The 13,481-nt window shown below is 59.5% G+C and overlaps 1 long non-coding RNA gene and 5 other non-coding genes across 6 annotated transcripts in view; all 6 read right to left on the minus strand.

Moving 5' to 3' along the window:
• LOC140689673 (uncharacterized) overlaps positions 1-13,481 on the minus strand; it is a 35,515-nt gene that overhangs the window by 17,273 nt on the left and 4,761 nt on the right. The window contains exons 3-7 of the long non-coding RNA XR_012064701.1: positions 12,674-12,815; positions 9,958-10,099; positions 7,242-7,383; positions 4,512-4,653; positions 1,796-1,937 (exon numbers count right to left, since the gene is read on the minus strand). This is a non-coding gene — a long non-coding RNA (uncharacterized lncRNA). The remainder of the gene's footprint in view (positions 1-1,795; positions 1,938-4,511; positions 4,654-7,241; positions 7,384-9,957; positions 10,100-12,673; positions 12,816-13,481) is intronic.
• Positions 1,486-1,579, minus strand: LOC140689882 (small nucleolar RNA SNORD116). The gene has a single exon (XR_012065029.1). It is a non-coding gene; the product is annotated as a small nucleolar RNA SNORD116 (small nucleolar RNA).
• Positions 4,202-4,295, minus strand: LOC140689883 (small nucleolar RNA SNORD116). The gene has a single exon (XR_012065030.1). It is a non-coding gene; the product is annotated as a small nucleolar RNA SNORD116 (small nucleolar RNA).
• On the minus strand, positions 6,932-7,025 carry LOC140689884 (small nucleolar RNA SNORD116). Its single transcript, XR_012065031.1, has one exon. It is a non-coding gene; the product is annotated as a small nucleolar RNA SNORD116 (small nucleolar RNA).
• On the minus strand, positions 9,648-9,741 carry LOC140689885 (small nucleolar RNA SNORD116). Its single transcript, XR_012065032.1, has one exon. It is a non-coding gene; the product is annotated as a small nucleolar RNA SNORD116 (small nucleolar RNA).
• Positions 12,364-12,457, minus strand: LOC140689886 (small nucleolar RNA SNORD116). Its single transcript, XR_012065033.1, has one exon. It is a non-coding gene; the product is annotated as a small nucleolar RNA SNORD116 (small nucleolar RNA).

Genomic DNA, 13,481 nt, shown 5'->3' on the forward strand with positions numbered 1-13,481 from the left:
CTCACGTCACCACCAACGGCCGAGACCCACATCGGGCAGGATTCGGGGCCCTGACCTTCAAAGCAAAGTCCAAACGCTGAGCAGCCTGCTCCAAACATGAGTCCTCACGGACCAAGGCCCAGTCGCCCCACAGGGCTCCTCGGACATTATGCACACAGGGCAAACACCGAGCTTCAGGGCACACAGTCTCAAAGGATGTCCCCTTGGATGAAGCCACAGCCCACCACCCTCAACCGAGGACCTCTTCTCAGCACTGTAACCCCACCATGGGACTCACGGAGATTCAATGCCCTGTTCACGAGGACCACAGGAAGTCCTGAAAGACAGGAGCTCCCCATGCGAAAGGAAACCTCGAATGGGGCAAAATCGGCACGTCACTGTCCACCGCAGCCCACCCGGGATCTCAGCAAACGTGTGCCATGCCCGTGCACCAGCAGGCTTAAATCTCAACACATGTCACGGGGAAGGGGGCCCTCTGGGCCAGATACGTGGCTCCCACCTAAAGGCGCCCTTTCACGTTTCACGGTCATGCACCTGCAGGCAAAGGGGCAAGAGGGCATCTTGCCGTAAGGCATCTGGACCGAGCCTTGCACTGCCTCTCTCTCAGGTTCCCGGAAGACACCTTTCGGGAGTCTCTTGGACCAACCGGCAAGCCGACACTACACAGGTCTGCTAGCACCGCCCATCCACCTGGACCCGAGGAGCCTTCCTCCCTAGGCATCCATGGGCAGCCCCTCAGGAAATACCGACCGGCCTCAGGAAGCCCAGGACAGCAGCAGGAGCCAAATGACGACAGCGTGTTCTACGAAAGCACACAAAACCACTCCAGCCCTAACCTCCCCATACACTTCCCTTCCAGTCTACACCGCCCGCCAACCCCCATGCTTCAAGGCAGCGCTGCGTCCTCAGCAAGCTCCGTGCTTCCGCCCTTGCCACCAACACTGGGGCAGTGCGCGCAGTAGGGAGCTGCCAAGGCTAGCATGGCAACCCGATCCCTCAGCCTGCTCCCGCCACCGACCGACCCCGAACCCGACCCCGCATCGGCACACAACCACCGTGCCCTCCACAGTCCTCACCAAGACACAGGTCGGAAACACGCAGAAACACGCCTCAACGGTGGGTCCAGTAGCCAAACACCCACACCTCTTCTCTTTGGCTCGGACACATACATCAAGTCGGCCCACGGCCCAAATACAGCCAAGCTGCCCCAAACAAACCGACTCGTGCCACCTGCTCACGGGGCCTACGCCAATCCTGCACTCCCACTTCCAGGAGCAGCAGGGGAGCTGGCCCCTGCCACATCCCACAACGGCCACTCAAACAAGGACCTCTCATCCCAGCATGCCTCAACTAATGCGTGCACACGACTGACCCTAAGACAGCTCTCTGATGTTGGCTCCGTGGGGGGTGGTTGCAGCAGTGTGAACAAGGGCAAGCTGGACCCCAGTCCTAACTATGCCCTAGCCCCCGGGGAGGCAACGTGCTGGACCTCAGTTTCGATGAGAACGACGGTAGTGAGTTCTCACTCATTTTGTTCAGATTTTCCAAGGAATGCATATGAGGGAGTCATCATCGATCCGAGCACGTGCTGGCATGATGGACAACTCAACGTGGCAGGCTGGGTGGCTCCACAGAGGAGCCAGTGAGCTCGGAGACCTCCAGCAACCCCAGCAATCCAGAGCCAGCAAGCCACTGAGCAGCAGCAACGGTCAATCCTTTCTGGCCGCCTTTCGGGCAGTCCGAGAACATCCGAAAGCCAATGCCAGCGCTGGGGGTGGGGGACGAGAGTGCGTACCGTCATCCTGAGCGATCCACGGGAAGGTTCAGCATCCTGGGCCCGACCCACTTCTTCGGGGACTCCCGGCCACCACCAGTCACCAGAAAACGGGAAGCTCTTCTTGTCTTGGCTGACGGCAAGCCTGGCCCGGCAACCCCACCTGGCAAGGGGACAGAAATCACATGCACGCTTCAGACGTGGGCACAACTTCTCAGAGAGCATGCTCCATGCCAATCAACCTTTAGCTCGGGGAAGCCCGCTATCTGCTACCCACCTCCCTTTATCCCTTCAATACCAATGAATGCGTGTCTGAACGCACGAGGGTAGGGGCCTTGGCGCATGTGAGTTTCGTGTGTGTGTGTGGCAGGGGTGGGGCCTGACTGCCCATGGGACTGCATGGCTGCGTCTCTGGGTGTTTGTGTGTCCTGTGTGCCCCGCCGAAAATCTCAGTGCCTGAAAATGCATGCTTTCCACTCAGCGCCATGGAGGCCTGCCCATCCTCAACATGACCGCGGTCCTCTGCCTTCCAGAGTGGCCATGGCATCGTGGGTCTCTAGGAGCCGCTGCAATAGGCCAAGAACCCCTTCTCTCCAACAGCCATTCCTTCTGATCAGAGCCAACCGCACCCACCTACACCACATTTGGGGCCGTGGATGGGATATCCACCAAGTCACCCTGCCGCCCAACGCCTCCACAGGATAGGGGGAGCTGGAGGCAATACTCACTGCCTATGTCAACCAGGAAAGCATTGACATCAAAGCTCACACCACGCTGAACCTGGCTCCAGGGCACATCCAGCCTCTATTCAACCTGTGTCTCGGTGCCACTGCAATCCAGAAGCCTCGTCCTGGCAGCTGTGCCTAAACGCCTGCGCAGGGCAGGTGAAAACGCCCAGGGGAGAAGTGGTGGGGAGCCTCCATGAACCAGGGCCAAACCCCACGGATGCCAGGGCACTCACGTCACCACCAACGGCCGAGACCCACATCGGGCAGGATTCGGGGCCCTGACCTTCAAAGCAAAGTCCAAACGCTGAACAGCCTGCTCCAAACATGAGTCCTCACGGACCAAGGCCCAGTCGCCCCACAGGGCTCCTCGGACATTATGCACACAGGGCAAACACCGAGCTTCAGGGCACACAGTCTCAAAGGATGTCCCCTTGGATGAAGCCACAGCCCACCACCCTCAACCGAGGACCTCTTCTCAGCACTGTAACCCCACCATGGGACTCACGGAGATTCAATGCCCTGTCCACGAGGACCACAGGAAGTCCTGAAAGACAGGAGCTCCCCATGCGAAAGGAAACCTCGAATGGGGCAAAATCGGCACGTCACTGTCCACCGCAGCCCACCCGGGATCTCAGCAAACGTGTGCCATGCCCGTGCACCAGCAGGCTTAAATCTCAACACATGTCACGGGGAAGGGGGCCCTCTGGGCCAGATACGTGGCTCCCACCTAAAGGCGCCCTTTCACGTTGCACGGTCATGCACCTGCAGGCAAAGGGGCAAGAGGGCATCTTGCCGTAAGGCATCTGGACCGAGCCTTGCACTGCCTCTCTCTCAGGTTCCCGGAAGACACCTTTCGGGAGTCTCTTGGACCAACCGGCAAGCCGACACTACACAGGTCTGCTAGCACCGCCCATCCACCTGGACCCGAGGAGCCTTCCTCCCTAGGCATCCATGGGCAGCCCCTCAGGAAATACCGACCGGCCTCAGGAAGCCCAGGACAGCAGCAGGAGCCAAATGACGACAGCGTGTTCTACGAAAGCACACAAAACCACTCCAGCCCTAACCTCCCCATACACTTCCCTTCCAGTCTACACCGCCCGCCAACCCCCATGCTTCAAGGCAGCGCTGCGTCCTCAGCAAGCTCCGTGCTTCCGCCCTTGCCACCAACACTGGGGCAGTGCGCGCAGTAGGGAGCTGCCAACCCGATCCCTCAGCCTGCTCCCGCCACCGACCGACCCCGAACCCGACCCCGAATCGGCACACAACCACCGTGCCCTCCACAGTCCTCACCAAGACACAGGTCGGAAACACGCAGAAACACGCCTCAACGGTGGGTCCAGTAGCCAAACACCCACACCTCTTCTCTTTGGCTCTGACACATACATCAAGTCGGCCCACGGCCCAAATACAGCCAAGCTGCCCCAAACAAACTGACTCGTGCCACCTGCTCACGGGGCCTACGCCAATCCTGCACTCCCACTTCCAGGAGCAGCAGGGGAGCTGGCCCCTGCCACATCCCACAACGGCCACTCAAACAAGGACCTCTCATCCCAGCATGCCTCAACTAATGCGTGCACACGACTGACCCTAAGACAGCTCTCTGATGTTGGCTCCATGGGGGGTGGTTGCAGCAGTGTGAACAAGGGCAAGCTGGACCCCACTCCTAACTATGCCCTAGCCCCCGGGGAGGCAACGTGCTGGACCTCAGTTTCGATGAGAACGACGGTAGTGAGTTCTCACTCATTTTGTTCAGATTTTCCAAGGAATGCATATGAGGGAGTCATCATCGATCCGAGCACGTGCTGGCATGCTGGACAACTCAACGTGGCAGGCTGGGTGGCTCCACAGAGGAGCCAGTGAGCTCGGAGACCTCCAGCAACCCCAGCAATCCAGAGCCAGCAAGCCACTGAGCAGCAGCAACGGTCAATCCTTTCTGGCCGCCTTTCGGGCAGTCCGAGAACATCCGAAAGCCAATGCCAGCGCTGGGGGTGGGGGACGAGAGTGCGTACCGTCATCCTGAGCGATCCACGGGAAGGTTCAGCATCCTGGGCCCGACCCACTTCTTCGGGGACTCCCGGCCACCACCAGTCACCAGAAAACGGGAAGCTCTTCTTGTCTTGGCTGACGGCAAGCCTGGCCCGGCAACCCCACCTGGCAAGGGGACAGAAATCACATGCACGCTTCAGACGTGGGCACAACTTCTCAGAGAGCATGCTCCATGCCAATCAACCTTTAGCTCGGGGAAGCCCGCTATCTGCTACCCACCTCCCTTTATCCCTTCAATACCAACGAATGCGTGTCTGAACGCACGAGGGTAGGGGCCTTGGCGCATGTGACTTTCGTGTGTGTGTGTGGCAGGGGTGGGGCCTGACTGCCCATGGGACTGCATGGCTGCGTCTCTGGGTGTTTGTGTGTCCTGTGTGCCCCGCCGAAAATCTCAGTGCCTGAAAATGCATGCTTTCCACTCAGCGCCATGGAGGCCTGCCCATCCTTAACATGACCGCGGTCCTCTGCCTTCCAGAGTGGCCATGGCATCGTGGGTCTCTAGGAGCCGCTGCAATAGGCCAAGAACCCCTTCTCTCCAACAGCCATTCCTTCTGATCAGAGCCAACCGCACCCACCTACACCACATTTGGGGCCGTGGATGGGATATCCACCAAGTCACCCTGCCGCCCAACGCCTCCACAGGATAGGGGGAGCTGGAGGCAATACTCACTGCCTATGTCAACCAGGAAAGCATTGACATCAAAGCTCACACCACGCTGAACCTGGCTCCAGGGCACATCCAGCCTCTATTCAACCTGTGTCTCGGTGCCACTGCAATCCAGAAGCCTCGTCCTGGCAGCTGTGCCTAAACGCCTGCGCAGGGCAGGTGAAAACGCCCAGGGGAGAAGTGGTGGGGAGCCTCCATGAACCAGGGCCAAACCCCACGGATGCCAGGGCACTCACGTCACCACCAACGGCCGAGACCCACATCGGGCAGGATTCGGGGCCCTGACCTTCAAAGCAAAGTCCAAACGCTGAGCAGCCTGCTCCAAACATGAGTCCTCACGGACCAAGGCCCAGTCGCCCCACAGGGCTCCTCGGACATTATGCACACAGGGCAAACACCGAGCTTCAGGGCACACAGTCTCAAAGGATGTCCCCTTGGATGAAGCCACAGCCCACCACCCTCAACCGAGGACCACTTCTCAGCACTGTAACCCCACCATGGGACTCACGGAGATTCAATGCCCTGTCCACGAGGACCACAGGAAGTCCTGAAAGACAGGAGCTCCCCATGCGAAAGGAAACCTCGAATGGGGCAAAATCGGCACGTCACTGTCCACCGCAGCCCACCCGGGATCTCAGCAAACGTGTGCCATGCCCGTGCACCAGCAGGCTTAAATCTCAACACATGTCACGGGGAAGGGGGCCCTCTGGGCCAGATACGTGGCTCCCACCTAAAGGCGCCCTTTCACGTTGCACGGTCATGCACCTGCAGGCAAAGGGGCAAGAGGGCATCTTGCCGTAAGGCATCCGGACCGAGCCTTGCACTGCCTCTCTCTCAGGTTCCCGGAAGACACCTTTCGGGAGTCTCTTGGACCAACCGGCAAGCCGACACTACACAGGTCTGCTAGCACCGCCCATCCACCTGGACCCGAGGAGCCTTCCTCCCTAGGCATCCATGGGCAGCCCCTCAGGAAATACCGACCGGCCTCAGGAAGCCCAGGACAGCAGCAGGAGCCAAATGACGACAGCGTGTTCTACGAAAGCACACAAAACCACTCCAGCCCTAACCTCCCCATACACTTCCCTTCCAGTCTACACCGCCCGCCAACCCCCATGCTTCAAGGCAGCGCTGCGTCCTCAGCAAGCTCCGTGCTTCCGCCCTTGCCACCAGCACTGGGGCAGTGCGCGCAGTAGGGAGCTGCCAAGGCTAGCATGGCAACCCGATCCCTCAGCCTGCTCCCGCCACCGACCGACCCCGAACCCGACCCCGAATCGGCACACAACCACCGTGCCCTCCACAGTCCTCACCAAGACACAGGTCGGAAACACGCAGAAACACGCCTCAACGGTGGGTCCAGTAGCCAAACACCCACACCTCTTCTCTTTGGCTCTGACACATACATCAAGTCGGCCCACGGCCCAAATACAGCCAAGCTGCCCCAAACAAACCGACTCGTGCCACCTGCTCACGGGGCCTACGCCAATCCTGCACTCCCACTTCCAGGAGCAGCAGGGGAGCTGGCCCCTGCCACATCCCACAACGGCCACTCAAACAAGGACCTCTCATCCCAGCATGCCTCAACTAATGCGTGCACACGACTGACCCTAAGACAGCTCTCTGATGTTGGCTCCGTGGGGGGTGGTTGCAGCAGTGTGAACAAGGGCAAGCTGGACCCCACTCCTAACTATGCCCTAGCCCCCGGGGAGGCAACGTGCTGGACCTCAGTTTCGATGAGAACGACGGTAGTGAGTTCTCACTCATTTTGTTCAGATTTTCCAAGGAATGCATATGAGGGAGTCATCATCGATCCGAGCACGTGCTGGCATGCTGGACAACTCAACGTGGCAGGCTGGGTGGCTCCACAGAGGAGCCAGTGAGCTCGGAGACCTCCAGCAACCCCAGCAATCCAGAGCCAGCAAGCCACTGAGCAGCAGCAACGGTCAATCCTTTCTGGCCGCCTTTCGGGCAGTCCGAGAACATCCGAAAGCCAATGCCAGCGCTGGGGGTGGGGGACGAGAGTGCGTACCGTCATCCTGAGCGATCCACGGGAAGGTTCAGCATCCTGGGCCCGACCCACTTCTTCGGGGACTCCCGGCCACCACCAGTCACCAGAAAACGGGAAGCTCTTCTTGTCTTGGCTGACGGCAAGCCTGGCCCGGCAACCCCACCTGGCAAGGGGACAGAAATCACATGCACGCTTCAGACGTGGGCACAACTTCTCAGAGAGCATGCTCCATGCCAATCAACCTTTAGCTCGGGGAAGCCCGCTATCTGCTACCCACCTCCCTTTATCCCTTCAATACCAACGAATGTGTGTCTGAACGCACGAGGGTAGGGGCCTTGGTGTATGTGAGTTTCGTGTGTGTGTGTGGCAGGGGTGGGGCCTGACTGCCCATGGGACTGCATGGCTGCGTCTCTGGGTGTTTGTGTGTCCTGTGTGCCCCGCCGAAAATCTCAGTGCCTGAAAATGCATGCTTTCCACTCAGCGCCATGGAGGCCTGCCCATCCTTAACATGACCGCGGTCCTCTGCCTTCCAGAGTGGCCATGGCATCGTGGGTCTCTAGGAGCCGCTGCAATAGGCCAAGAACCCCTTCTCTCCAACAGCCATTCCTTCTGATCAGAGCCAACCGCACCCACCTACACCACATTTGGGGCCGTGGATGGGATATCCACCAAGTCACCCTGCCGCCCAACGCCTCCACAGGATAGGGGGAGCTGGAGGCAATACTCACTGCCTATGTCAACCAGGAAAGCATTGACATCAAAGCTCACACCACGCTGAACCTGGCTCCAGGGCACATCCAGCCTCTATTCAACCTGTGTCTCGGTGCCACTGCAATCCAGAAGCCTCGTCCTGGCAGCTGTGCCTAAACGCCTGCGCAGGGCAGGTGAAAACGCCCAGGGGAGAAGTGGTGGGGAGCCTCCATGAACCAGGGCCAAACCCCACGGATGCCAGGGCACTCACGTCACCACCAACGGCCGAGACCCACATCGGGCAGGATTCGGGGCCCTGACCTTCAAAGCAAAGTCCAAACGCTGAGCAGCCTGCTCCAAACATGAGTCCTCACGGACCAAGGCCCAGTCGCCCCACAGGGCTCCTCGGACATTATGCACACAGGGCAAACACCGAGCTTCAGGGCACACAGTCTCAAAGGATGTCCCCTTGGATGAAGCCACAGCCCACCACCCTCAACCGAGGACCTCTTCTCAGCACTGTAACCCCACCATGGGACTCACGGAGATTCAATGCCCTGTTCACGAGGACCACAGGAAGTCCTGAAAGACAGGAGCTCCCCATGCGAAAGGAAACCTCGAATGGGGCAAAATCGGCACGTCACTGTCCACCGCAGCCCACCCGGGATCTCAGCAAACGTGTGCCATGCCCGTGCACCAGCAGGCTTAAATCTCAACACATGTCACGGGGAAGGGGGCCCTCTGGGCCAGATACGTGGCTCCCACCTAAAGGCGCCCTTTCACGTTTCACGGTCATGCACCTGCAGGCAAAGGGGCAAGAGGGCATCTTGCCGTAAGGCATCTGGACCGAGCCTTGCACTGCCTCTCTCTCAGGTTCCCGGAAGACACCTTTCGGGAGTCTCTTGGACCAACCGGCAAGCCGACACTACACAGGTCTGCTAGCACCGCCCATCCACCTGGACCCGAGGAGCCTTCCTCCCTAGGCATCCATGGGCAGCCCCTCAGGAAATACCGACCGGCCTCAGGAAGCCCAGGACAGCAGCAGGAGCCAAATGACGACAGCGTGTTCTACGAAAGCACACAAAACCACTCCAGCCCTAACCTCCCCATACACTTCCCTTCCAGTCTACACCGCCCGCCAACCCCCATGCTTCAAGGCAGCGCTGCGTCCTCAGCAAGCTCCGTGCTTCCGCCCTTGCCACCAACACTGGGGCAGTGCGCGCAGTAGGGAGCTGCCAACCCGATCCCTCAGCCTGCTCCCGCCACCGACCGACCCCGAACCCGACCCCGCATCGGCACACAACCACCGTGCCCTCCACAGTCCTCACCAAGACACAGGTCGGAAACACGCAGAAACACGCCTCAACGGTGGGTCCAGTAGCCAAACACCCACACCTCTTCTCTTTGGCTCGGACACATACATCAAGTCGGCCCACGGCCCAAATACAGCCAAGCTGCCCCAAACAAACCGACTCGTGCCACCTGCTCACGGGGCCTACGCCAATCCTGCACTCCCACTTCCAGGAGCAGCAGGGGAGCTGGCCCCTGCCACATCCCACAACGGCCACTCAAACAAGGACCTCTCATCCCAGCATGCCTCAACTAATGCGTGCACACGACTGACCCTAAGACAGCTCTCTGATGTTGGCTCCGTGGGGGGTGGTTGCAGCAGTGTGAACAAGGGCAAGCTGGACCCCAGTCCTAACTATGCCCTAGCCCCCGGGGAGGCAACGTGCTGGACCTCAGTTTCGATGAGAACGACGGTAGTGAGTTCTCACTCATTTTGTTCAGATTTTCCAAGGAATGCATATGAGGGAGTCATCATCGATCCGAGCACGTGCTGGCATGATGGACAACTCAACGTGGCAGGCTGGGTGGCTCCACAGAGGAGCCAGTGAGCTCGGAGACCTCCAGCAACCCCAGCAATCCAGAGCCAGCAAGCCACTGAGCAGCAGCAACGGTCAATCCTTTCTGGCCGCCTTTCGGGCAGTCCGAGAACATCCGAAAGCCAATGCCAGCGCTGGGGGTGGGGGACGAGAGTGCGTACCGTCATCCTGAGCGATCCACGGGAAGGTTCAGCATCCTGGGCCCGACCCACTTCTTCGGGGACTCCCGGCCACCACCAGTCACCAGAAAACGGGAAGCTCTTCTTGTCTTGGCTGACGGCAAGCCTGGCCCGGCAACCCCACCTGGCAAGGGGACAGAAATCACATGCACGCTTCAGACGTGGGCACAACTTCTCAGAGAGCATGCTCCATGCCAATCAACCTTTAGCTCGGGGAAGCCCGCTATCTGCTACCCACCTCCCTTTATCCCTTCAATACCAATGAATGCGTGTCTGAACGCACGAGGGTAGGGGCCTTGGCGCATGTGAGTTTCGTGTGTGTGTGTGGCAGGGGTGGGGCCTGACTGCCCATGGGACTGCATGGGTGCGTCTCTGGGTGTTTGTGTGTCCTGTGTGCCCCGCCGAAAATCTCAGTGCCTGAAAATGCATGCTTTCCACTCAGCGCCATGGAGGCCTGCCCATCCTTAACATGACCGCGGTCCTCTGCCTTCCAGAGTGGCCATGGCATCGTGGGTCTCTAGGAGCCGCTGCAATAGGCCAAGAACCCCTTCTCTCCAACAGCCATTCCTTCTGATCAGAGCCAACCGCACCCACCTACACCACATTTGGGGCCGTGGATGGGATATCCACCAAGTCACCCTGCCGCCCAACGCCTCCACAGGATAGGGGGAGCTGGAGGCAATACTCACTGCCTATGTCAACCAGGAAAGCATTGACATCAAAGCTCACACCACGCTGAACCTGGCTCCAGGGCACATCCAGCCTCTATTCAACCTGTGTCTCGGTGCCACTGCAATCCAGAAGCCTCGTCCTGGCAGCTGTGCCTAAACGCCTGCGCAGGGCAGGTGAAAACGCCCAGGGGAGAAGTGGTGGGGAGCCTCCATGAACCAGGGCCAAACCCCACGGATGCCAGGGCACTCACGTCACCACCAACGGCCGAGACCCACATCGGGCAGGATTCGGGGCCCTGACCTTCAAAGCAAAGTCCAAACGCTGAGCAGCCTGCTCCAAACATGAGTCCTCACGGACCAAGGCCCAGTCGCCCCACAGGGCTCCTCGGACATTATGCACACAGGGCAAACACCGAGCTTCAGGGCACACAGTCTCAAAGGATGTCCCCTTGGATGAAGCCACAGCCCACCACCCTCAACCGAGGACCTCTTCTCAGCACTGTAACCCCACCATGGGACTCACGGAGATTCAATGCCCTGTTCACGAGGACCACAGGAAGTCCTGAAAGACAGGAGCTCCCCATGCGAAAGGAAACCTCGAATGGGGCAAAATCGGCACGTCACTGTCCACCGCAGCCCACCCGGGATCTCAGCAAACGTGTGCCATGCCCGTGCACCAGCAGGCTTAAATCTCAACACATGTCACGGGGAAGGGGGCCCTCTGGGCCAGATACGTGGCTCCCACCTAAAGGCGTCCTTTCACGTTGCACGGTCATGCACCTGCAGGCAAAGGGGCAAGAGGGCATCTTGCCGTAAGGCATCTGGACCGAGCCTTGCACTGCCTCTCTCTCAGGTTCCCGGAAGACACCTTTCGGGAGTCTCTTGGACCAACCGGCAAGCCGACACTACACAGGTCTGCTAGCACCGCCCATCCACCTGGACCCGAGGAGCCTTCCTCCCTAGGCATCCACGGGCAGCCCCTCAGGAAATACCGACCGGCCTCAGGAAGCCCAGGACAGCAGCAGGAGCCAAATGACGACAGCGTGTTCTACGAAAGCACACAAAACCACTCCAGCCCTAACCTCCCCATACACTTCCCTTCCAGTCTACACCGCCCGCCAACCCCCATGCTTCAAGGCAGCGCTGCGTCCTCAGCAAGCTCCGTGCTTCCGCCCTTGCCACCAACACTGGGGCAGTGCGCGCAGTAGGGAGCTGCCAACCCGATCCCTCAGCCTGCTCCCGCCACCGACCGACCCCGAACCCGACCCCGAATCGGCACACAACCACCGTGCCCTCCACAGTCCTCACCAAGACACAGGTCGGAAACACGCAGAAACACGCCTCAACGGTGGGTCCAGTAGCCAAACACCCACACCTCTTCTCTTTGGCTCTGACACATACATCAAGTCGGCCCACGGCCCAAATACAGCCAAGCTGCCCCAAACAAACTGACTCGTGCCACCTGCTCACGGGGCCTACGCCAATCCTGCACTCCCACTTCCAGGAGCAGCAGGGGAGCTGGCCCCTGCCACATCCCACAACGGCCACTCAAACAAGGACCTCTCATCCCAGCATGCCTCAACTAATGCGTGCACACGACTGACCCTAAGACAGCTCTCTGATGTTGGCTCCGTGGGGGGTGGTTGCAGCAGTGTGAACAAGGGCAAGCTGGACCCCACTCCTAACTATGCCCTAGCCCCCGGGGAGGCAACGTGCTGGACCTCAGTTTCGATGAGAACGACGGTAGTGAGTTCTCACTCATTTTGTTCAGATTTTCCAAGGAATGCATATGAGGGAGTCATCATCGATCCGAGCACGTGCTGGCATGCTGGACAACTCAACGTGGCACGCTGGGTGGCTCCACAGAGGAGCCAGTGAGCTCGGAGACCTCCAGCAACCCCAGCAATCCAGAGCCAGCAAGCCACTGAGCAGCAGCAACGGTCAATCCTTTCTGGCCGCCTTTCGGGCAGTCCGAGAACATCTGAAAGCCAATGCCAGCGCTGGGGGTGGGGGACGAGAGTGCGTACCGTCATCCTGAGCGATCCACGGGAAGGTTCAGCATCCTGGGCCCGACCCACTTCTTCGGGGACTCCCGGCCACCACCAGTCACCAGAAAACGGGAAGCTCTTCTTGTCTTGGCTGACGGCAAGCCTGGCCCGGCAACCCCACCTGGCAAGGGGACAGAAATCACATGCACGCTTCAGACGTGGGCACAACTTCTCAGAGAGCATGCTCCATGCCAATCAACCTTTAGCTCGGGGAAGCCCGCTATCTGCTACCCACCTCCCTTTATCCCTTCAATACCAACGAATGCGTGTCTGAACGCACGAGGGTAGGGGCCTTGGCGCATGTGAGTTTCGTGTGTGTGTGTGGCAGGGGTGGGGCCTGACTGCCCATGGGACTGCATGGCTGCGTCTCTGGGTGTTTGTGTGTCCTGTGTGCCCCGCCGAAAATCTCAGTGCCTGAAAATGCATGCTTTCCACTCAGCGCCATGGAGGCCTGCCCATCCTTAACATGACCGCGGTCCTCTGCCTTCCAGAGTGGCCATGGCATCGTGGGTCTCTAGGAGCCGCTGCAATAGGCCAAGAACCCCTTCTCTCCAACAGCCATTCCTTCTGATCAGAGCCAACCGCACCCACCTACACCACATTTGGGGCCGTGGATGGGATATCCACCAAGTCACCCTGCCGCCCAACGCCTCCACAGGATAGGGGGAGCTGGAGGCAATACTCACTGCCTATGTCAACCAGGAAAGCATTGACATCAAAGCTCACACCACGCTGAACCTGGCTCCAGGGCACATCCAGCCTCTATTCAACCTGTGTCTCGGTGCCA

The sequence above is a fragment of the Vicugna pacos genome, chromosome 27, assembly GCF_048564905.1.
Source record: "Vicugna pacos chromosome 27, VicPac4, whole genome shotgun sequence".
NCBI classification, from domain to species: domain Eukaryota; kingdom Metazoa; phylum Chordata; class Mammalia; order Artiodactyla; family Camelidae; genus Vicugna; species Vicugna pacos.